At 43.0% G+C, this 10,000-nt stretch overlaps 1 protein-coding gene across 1 annotated transcript in view; it reads right to left on the reverse strand.

The window, feature by feature from the left end:
• Positions 1–10,000, reverse strand: part of LOC138957121 (uncharacterized) — a 44,527-nt gene that overhangs the window by 32,762 nt on the left and 1,765 nt on the right. The gene's annotated exons all lie outside the window — the stretch shown is intronic.

Genomic DNA, 10,000 nt, shown 5'->3' on the forward strand with positions numbered 1-10,000 from the left:
CGAGAACTTTGGCGTTGTGATGTGGTGTAGCGGCTATGGTGTGTCGGTATGGGGGCCCGGGTAAGCTGAGGTGGAACCAAAATAGCTGAGGTGGAACCAAAATCGGTTCCGCGCAGCGCGCTGAGAGCACGTGTTGAAATATCTCATCGACCAGGTTGTGTCCAGGGTGTACCTGAATATGATCACCAAATTTGAAACAGATCCATCGAGAACCTTGGCCGCGCATCGCGCACAGACACACAGACACACAGACACACACACACACAGACACTAGTCGTATATATATATAGATGTTTGTATAAACGAGCATGAAAACCGCCCAATATTTTCACAGGATAACAGCATTCTCCAATTCGTCGTATGCCAAACATCTACAGATCGTTCTGCTGTTGCCGCTACAGTGCTACATGAATTAGTTTCCGTAAGACCCAAGAGACACGCCGAGTTTGTTTTAATGTTGCTGTCATCGGTATGTGCTACACCAACACAAACATTTTATAGCAATCTTCCACGTCGGCGGTTGCATAACTTTTTTTTCTTCCACAGAAACGTCTCAGACGTTTTGCGCACGATGTATTGATCGGAACGCGGACAAACGGATGCTTTTAGACCCGCCCGCTACCCCTTACACACTTCCTTTACAACCCCCCCCCCCCCTCCCAAACAAAAAAACACAAAAATAAAACACACGCAAAAGTGCTACTGTCACCAGACCTTTTTTTCTGCCTGACATGAATTTGTTGTGTGTGCGCAAAAGACAAACAAAGACAGACAAATACAAGGACACACAGACATTCACGTAGACACACATAGACCCACATAGACACACATAGACACACATAGACACACCCACAAACACCCACGTACACCCCCACCACACACACACACACACACACACACACACACACACACAACGTACCTGCCTGCTTTGTCCGCTAATTTACCTTAACTGTCGTCTTTTTTTTGCATTTCACATTTGTCACGTACGCGGCGGAGAGGATAACAGGTGTGTTTGATTTTGTCATCGATCTCTTTCTACAGCAAATCACCTTCCGCTGTTCCCAAAGATGTATGAGTCGAAGAAGAAAAGAAAGCATTAAATAATGGCGAAGCGTGCAGTACACCAAAGATACGGTTTTTTTTGTAATGCCAGGAGTGACACACGACTGTAAACTCTCACTGACAAACACACACTCGACTACCTTTGTGGTGGCAGGGACTACTTGTTGTTTGATGCTAATAACTAGTTTGTTTTCTCGCGAAGAAGTTCCATGTTGTGCTTGACAGTTGTTCTCTCTTCAGATTACTGCTGTGCCTTATTCCAGCGAATTAGATTTGGCAGAAATACAGAAAAGTTCACGACCGGTGAACAACAGTGCGATATTTTTTTTGTGGGTGTTGATCTTTGGTATCTGAACAAGAGAAGGAATGGTCTTGTCCAATAAAAATGCCTGGCAAGATCTGAAATGGTGAGCCCCACAGTTTTCATGAGAATGACTGCCATTAAAGGCACAGTAAGCCTCCCGTAAACCATCACAGAGCTCCCCGAGCGTCTAAATACAGTACAAGCATACTTCCATTTGAACGCTCACCGAACGGGAACATCTTGGCTGCTTTCTGTCGAGCGTGAGACATTTTCAAAGAACTTATTTTCGTAGACTTGTTCCGTTAACAACAACGGCGCCTCGTTTTTGCGCTAGACCTAACTTTTAAAATCTAAATAATAAATTGACAGCTTGTTACACAAACATTCTTTAATCATAAAAGAATTCGTTTTTCATCAAGACAAGATCAGAACAATTCGAAGTTGTGAAAGTTTAAAAAAAGAAAAGCCCGGAAGCAGGGTCACGCAAGGGTCGTAGCAGACGACGGCCGGTTTATCAGTGCAAATCGCCGTTCCTCTCAACAGTCAAAAGCCATCGCTAGAGTTCTTGTGAACCACAGCCGTTGTTTCGTGCATAAAAAAAACGTGCTATTGTAGATAAGCTCACGTCGAGTCGCATTCAAATGACTAACTATGACGACTGCATTGTGAAAAGGGAAAACTGGATCACACGGGTTCACGATGGCTCAGGGGTAAGATAAACCACGCAAAAATAAATTCTTTGAAAATTGTTCGCTCTTTACGGAGGGCACCTAGGATGTTCTCAATTGGTGAGTGTTTAAATGAAATGGTGTTTGTACTGTGTGTAAAAGCCTGACCGTATCTGTGATGGTTTACGGGAGACTTACTCTGCCATTAAGAAGGTCAGCAGAGACGTTTACATAGGAAGGTCTGTGCCTTTAATGTTCATATCAGTCGTCCGCCATTTTGCTTCGCTTGAGACGTCATTTCTGTAATGCATACTCGTAACGGCAGGCAGGAAATCAATCACTTTTTTACGACAGACATTGTCAGCTCTGCACACATACCATTAGTTTTGCCTAGGCAGTAAAATGTCATACGGTGATTGAGTTTGGGTCTCGGACGAAGAAAGGTGTGTGTGTGTGTGTGTGTGTGTGTGTGTGTGTGTGTGTGTGTGTGTGTGTGTGTGTGTGTGTGTGTGTGTGTGTGTATGTGTGTGTGTGTGTATGTGTGTGTGTGTCTCTCTGTCTGTCTGTCTGTCTGTCTGCCTGTCTGTCTGTCTGTCTGTCTGTGTCTGGGTCCTTCTGTCTGCCTGTCTGTTTGTCGGTCTGTCTATTCCTGTATCTGAATAACTGTTTAAGAATGCGTAAATTCGTGCGTTCTTGTGTGTATGGGCGCGCGTACGTGAGTGTTTTTACGCGTTCGCGGGTATGCTTATTTGCGTACGCTCTTTTCGTCACAAAGATCCTTACGTAGCGGTATCGTAGGTGACACAATTTATCAAATCATTTTGATTGTAGAACAAGGAGATTCGATTATTCTAACAAACACAAAATGTCTTCATTCAAGTCACCCAACGCGAGCTCTCGTCTGTGTGAGGAATGTAAGATATTGAATCATGTCAGCGACAGCTGCTGTCGTTATTGGGTCGTTACTGAATGCTTTGTTTTGATCAATATATTAAAGATACGAGCCTTCCTGTGTAAAAATTCACCGGGACTATATTGTTTAATGTTTAATGGAGATTACAACTTTTAGCAAAACAAGTGTTTTTTTTTATAGGTTTTTTTTATAGCTTTTTAGAAACTTCTTAATGTTACGAGGATAGACCTCAGTTTAACGTTAAAACAACACGTAGATTGTCAATTTATTCTTATTGGTGTTACCTCATGATCTCACTATTGGGAACTACGGGTGGCTAGCAGCAAAAAGAGTATCGCCACCCATATGTGTGAGTATATTTTAGTGTAATCTCTGAAATACTTTTTGCAAAATGGCCGATATCTGTTTTGAGTCACAGCGGTGACACGACGGTAGGACATAGATAAAGTCTCTCTATTTCTTTTTGTTCGCCTCTTTCTCTCTTTCCCTCCCCCTCTCCCATCCTCTCTCTGGCTCTGTCTTTGTATCCATCTCTCTCTCTCCCTCCCTCCCCCCCTCTCTCTCTCTCTCTCTCTCTCTCTCTCTCTCTCTCTCTCTCTCTCTCTCTCTCTCTCTCTCTCTCTCTCTCTCTCTCTCTGCCTGCACGTAACGTTGACCCGTGCCCGACCCGGCCTCAGATTCGAACCCGCGGCCCGAGGTTAAGAATTAAGTCCAACTGAGCTCCCTGATCAATTTTTCAAGTGCTAGATATCCCCAAAGCTTTAAAGTGGTGTTATTTTGAGCATCATTTGACTTGGCGATTCACCACACACACACACACAAATCAATAGTCAAGCAAGCAGTCAAGACTTGTATGTGGACAAGACCATCCTTCTACGTGCAAACACATCAAATATTAAAAGCATTGCCAGCTTTCTGAGCACATCGGACATCTTATTGTGACTGAATTAAATTTTTAACTGACACGAATGCCAGCGTGCATTATTTATTCTGCAAGAAATTCTCACTCGGCACAAGAAGCAACCAGTCCAAGCTCTCCATGGGATAAGACCATCATTCCACTTGTAGACACACACAAAATAGCCCGCCCTGTTTTGTGAGCAATGGTTAGGGTTAGGGTTAGGGTTAGGATCACATCCTCCCACACACACACACACACACACACACACACCCTCCCACACCCTAACCCTAACCCTAACCCTAACCCTAACCCTAACCCTAATTCTGTTTGATTTTGTGACTGGCACGCATGGCAATCTGCAAACTGTGTTAAGCAACAAATGTTCACTTTGAACAGAAAACTAGTGATGAACCGATCCAACATTGTATGTGCGATACGAATGTCCTTCTTCTTGAAAACACATCAACACATTGCTGTGAAAGTTGGGTTTTGCTGAATTGATTTTGTAGCTGAAACGTTTGTCAGTCTGCTCAAACTAAACAGCAAGACATTCTCACTCTGCACACAAATCAACCAGCCCATGTTTGTTTATGTGGGATACAAACATCCTGCCACTTAGAAACACACCAACAATCAATGGTCTGCCTTGCTTGCTGAGCAGAGTGTGAATTTTCTTTGAATGAGTTGATTGTGTAACTGACACGTGTGTACTTCTGCACAATTTGTTTAGCATTTGAATGAGTTGATTGTGTAACTGACACGTGTGTACTTCTGCACAATTTGTTTAGCAAGACATTTGCACTGTGCGTCGCAAGCAATCGGTCCAAACGTCCATATCGGATAATAAGATCATCCTTTCGCTTGCTTTACTTTCTGTGCAGACTGATACTTTGTTTTACTGAACTGGTTGTGTGTCCGTGTACAGTCCAAACTGTGCATACCGACCACCCAAGAGAACAAACACATGTGGTCCTTATAGGCCAGTGTACAGTCCAAACTGTGCATACCGACCACCCAAGGGAACAAACACATGTGGTCCTTAGAGGCCAGTGTACAGTCCAAACTGTGCATACCGACCACCCAAGGGAACAAACACATGTGGTCCTTAGAGGCCAGTGTACAGTCCAAACTGTGCATACCGACCACCCAAGGGAACAAACACATGTGGTCCTTATAGGCCAGTGTACAGTCCAAACTGTGCATACCGACCACCCAAGGGAACAAACACATGTGGTCCTTATAGGCCAGTGTACAGTCCAAACTGTGCATACCGACCACCCAAGGGAACAAACACATGTGGTCCTTATAGGCCAGTGTACAGTCCAAACTGTGCATACCGACCACCCAAGGGAACAAACACATGTGGTCCTTATAGGCCAGTGTACAGTCCAAACTGTGCATACCGACCACCCAAGAGAACAAACACATGTGGTCCTTATAGGCCAGTGTACAGTCCAAACTGTGCATACCGACCACCCAAGGGAACAAACACATGTGGTCCTTAGAGGCCAGTGGTCGTTATGGAAAGATGAATGAGCGCGTCTGGGGTGATAACGCGATACAACTCCTGTGATCTTGCCGCGAGGTTCCGCCTGTTACCATAGTCTTTTTACCGTATAAAATGCACGACTTATACACGAACTGTTACCAAAGCGACATGCTATTTGGGACCAATGCACGGTTTTTTCCTTTCTCGCGTGATCTTGCCGCGAGGTTCCGCCTGTTACCAGCCGAAAGAAAGCATAACCTCACCAGAACCGCCCATTGTTTTGCCAAGAACTTCGTCGGGGTTTCTTCAGGGTGGTCACAATGGACAGGTGGTCGTTGTCAAAAGGGGGTCGCTAGAGTAGGTTTGACTGTGATTATAACCTGTACGTCAATAAGAATTCTTTTTCATCTTCATGTTTTCATTTTAATGGGCAATGCAATTTTTTTTTATTGCGATCTGAAATTTTTATTTTATTTTTAGTTTGACATGATGGCTACTGTCTAAGTGAAAGGTTGTTCTCGTTCTATGATGAAGCTCGGACAGGTCTGCCGTAGTCCACACAGTATACGGTGCATAACGACACATGGGAAGGAGTGTTTCTTTAAAGCGTTGTTGTCGTAGCAGGGTTGTATTTGTGTGCAATGTCTGCCTGTCTGTCTGTCTGTCTGTATGCCTGTCTGTATGCCTGTCTCTGTCTTTGTCTGTCTATGTCTGTGCATCTCTCTCTCTCTCTCTCTCTCTCTCTCTCTCTCTCTCTCTCTCTCTCTCTCTCTCTCTCTCTCTCAAGAACCGGTTGTAAGAAAAGGCGTCGCCTTAAACCTCTATCCTTGAAAAATAAAGTTCCATCATCATCATCATCATCTCTCTCTCTCTCTCTCTGTCTCTCTGTCTCTCGCTCTCTCTCTCTCTCTCTCTCTCTCTCTCTCTCTCTCTCTCTCTCTCTCTCTCTCTCTCAAGAACCGGTTGTAAGAAAAGGCGTCGCCTTAAACCTCTATCCTTGAAAAATAAAGTTCCATCATCATCATCATCATCTCTCTCTCTCTCTCTCTCTCTCTCTCTCTCTCTCTCTCTCTCTCTCTCTCTCTCTCTCTCTCTCTCTCTCTCTCTCTCTCTCTCTCTCTCTCTCTCTCTCTCTCTCTCTCTCTCTCTCTCTCTCTGTTCGTTTATCCGTCCGCCTGTGTTTCTGTTTGACTGCAAGGATACAGATAAGATGGGTCAAAACCAAACACGACGACGCGACAGAGGAAAAGCAACAACAAACAAACACGCACACACGAAATAAGCCAGAAAAGCCCACAGGCACAAACACGTCAAATGGATATTATCATTACGGACATCCAAGAACAATTTCGTATGATTCATTCTGTCATGTGCACTCTCCTGAACTATTAACATTTCTGCCTTCCGACTTGTTTTCGCTGTAACCTGGCCCTCTCGATTCCTCTTTATGGAGTTTATATTGCTATTCTGTTAGACGAGAGGGATTTTTGTTTTTTTTGTTTTTTTTGGGGGGGGGGGAGGGTGGATAGTCTCACACACCCCAATTTCGACAATATTTCCACATTTCTACGGAAGTCGTTCAATATGCTTTATTTCAACAACAACAAAACGACACGTGCTTCCGGTTCAACTCGAGCAGACGTACGGTCTTTCATCCGCTCTCATAATAATCGAAGACATGCAATTCTACTTACCAATGCTTGCACATTCTAAAGATGATTCTGAATTTACATTACTCTCTTATTTTTTCGACGAAACATGATATATGCCCTTGTAGTTTGTACACAACCAAATCAGTCTTCGAACTGAGAAAGACAGTGTCCAGTGCAAAGGACGTTGCCGATTTGTCAAGTCTGTGAGAAGCGCGCGTGTTTACCTCACTTCAACAAGGACTTTCGGCCAAACAAACCACAAAAAAATGAGCCTTTTCGCTCTTCCAACATGTTGGTTTGTTTTGGCTGTATTTACATCCAAACTGGTTGGTCCGGTGTCAGAATAATGTGACTGGGTGAGACATGAAGCCTGTGCTGCGACTTCTGTCTTGTGTGTGGCGCACGTTAAATATATGTCAAAGCAGCACCGCCCTGATATGGCCCTTCGTGGTCGGCTGGGCGTTAAACAAACAAACAAACAAACATATTTACTTACATCAAAAACAAATCAACTTTGACGTTGTGTTAAGCACGAACTCCGCTGTGTTGTCCATCTGTATCTCTATACTCCATGTCTCTTCTTCTCACCTCTTTCTCACACATTCTCTCTTTCTCTCCCTCTCTCTCCCCCTCTCTCTCTCTCTCTCTCTCTCTCTATCTCTCTCTCTCTCTCTCTCTCTCATTCTCATTCTCTCCCTCTCTCTCCCCCTCTCTCTCTCTCTCTCTCTCTCTCTCCCTCTCTCCCTCTCTCTCTCTCTCTTTCTCTTTCTCTCCCTCTCTCTCCCTCTCTCTCTCTCTCTCTCTCTCTCTCTCTAGCTTCCTCTTTTTTCTTCCACTGTATCTCTCTCTTTTTTGTCTATCTCTCTTTCTCTCTCCCCCTCTCACTCTCCCATCTCTCTCTCCCTCTCTCCCACCCACTCCCCTCTCTCTCTCTCTCTCCCTCCCTCTCTCTCTCTCTCTCACTATCTCTCTCTCCACCTCCTTTTGTTGTTAACCTTTTAATTGTTTAATTTTTTAATTGTATCATTGTTTGTGTCTGTGCGTCCCAAGGATATATTGTAAATAAAGGCGTAGCCTTAAATCTTAATCCTTGTAAAATAAAGTTCAATTCAATTCAATTCAATTCAATTCTCTCTCCCTCTCTCTCTTTCTCTGCCCTTCTATCTCTCCCTCTCTCTCTCTCTCTATCTCTCTCTCCCTCCCTCCCTCCCTCCCTCCCTCCCTCCCTCCCTCCCTCCCTCCCTCCCTCCACACCCCCCCCCCGTCTCTCTCTCTCTCTCTCTCTCTCTCTCTCTCTCTCTCTCTCTCTCTCTCTCTCTCTAAAAGTATATGATAAACATGCACCATTTCGAACCTCTCGTGTGCAGCAACATCCCAAACCTAAGTGGCTTACAGACGACATTCAACATGCGATTGATTACCGCGATTTTCTTAAACGGAAGGGAAAAGAAGAAGAATACAGAAAACAGAGAAACAAAGTAACGTCCATGAAACGTGCAGCTCGTAGAAAGTATTACCGTGAGCTCGCTGCATCCAGTTCAAAACAAAACTCAAAAGCCATCTGGAAGGTGATCAACCAATTATCTCGTAAAGATACAGTAAAATCTTCCGTTATTGATATACCTGCTGATGATCTGAACATTCATTTTACTTCTATTGTTGACAAAATAATTACAACTGATAGATCGAAACAGAATAATCTGGACAAGTTGAAACAGTTTTGTGATTCAAAAAATATTACCCATAATTTAGACATTCCTCTGCTATCTGTTAGCGAAGTCTTCCATTATCTGTTGTGCTTAAAACAAACAGGTACTCGTGGTTTGGATAATCTTGATGGGAAAATTCTGAAGTTGTCTGCCCCTTTTATTGCAGAATCCCTTACATATATTTACAATTTGTGCCTTGACAAATCCTACTTTCCCAACAAATTAAAGGAGGCGAAAGTAATCCCGCTATTTAAATCAGGTAGTTCTTTTGACCCCGCCAATTACAGACCAATCTCAATTCTTCGTGTTTTATCAAAACCACTTGAAAAACACATATTTACACACTTGACCACTCATTTGAAGAAATACGATCTTATACATTCCAACCAGTCAGGTTTTAGAGAAAATCATTCGTACCACACAGCATTAACAAACTTTCTTGAAAGTTGGCTTAGTAGCATTAATAATAATCAACTCTGTGGTGTCTTATTCGTCGATTTTGCTAAAGCTTTCGACGTTATTAATCATGAATTACTATTAAGAAAATTAGTTGAATATAGAATGTCACCCCAAACCTTATGCCTGCTCTCCTCTTTCTTAGCTGGGCGAGAGCAGTCTGTCTGCGTTAATTCAACCGTATCCAGCAAAAGACCTGTGTTATACGGGGTTCCCCAGGGCTCTGTCCTTGGACCACTACTCTTTTCCCTGTATATTAATGATCTTCCTCTTAGTATTAATGATGACTGCGAACTCTTTGCTGACGATACGACTCTACACACTACTGATAAAAAATTAGACAAAGTTTATTCATCGTTGCAGAACAGTGTAGATGATCTCATTCATTGGACGGAGTATAACCACATGAGTCTTCACCCTAAAAAGACCAAATACATGTTAATAACAACAAGACAAAAGAGACAAAACATACGAAACAATCCTCATTCCATATTAATTGGTAACGACGCAATAGAGGAGGTAGGAGATCATAAAGTTTTGGGAGTAAATATCGATAATAATTTGTCTTGGGCCCATCATGTTCGGTCGGTATGTAAAACAATGTCCAGAAAAATATATCAGTTAAATAGAATGAAACACTTTCTAGATCAGCACTCAAGGTTATTATACTTTAACGCATATATACAAACCATCACAGATTATTGTTCAACCATCTGGGACTCTGCCAGTGCTAATATTTTAAAACCATTGTATAGTTTACATAGGCGAGCCCTGAAACTAATTTTACTGAAACAATCCAGTCTTGTATCTGATGATTATAAGAAACTTAAAATTCTCCCACTAAAA

The sequence above is a fragment of the Littorina saxatilis genome, unplaced genomic scaffold, assembly GCF_037325665.1.
Source record: "Littorina saxatilis isolate snail1 unplaced genomic scaffold, US_GU_Lsax_2.0 scaffold_785, whole genome shotgun sequence".
Lineage (NCBI taxonomy): Eukaryota > Metazoa > Mollusca > Gastropoda > Littorinimorpha > Littorinidae > Littorina > Littorina saxatilis.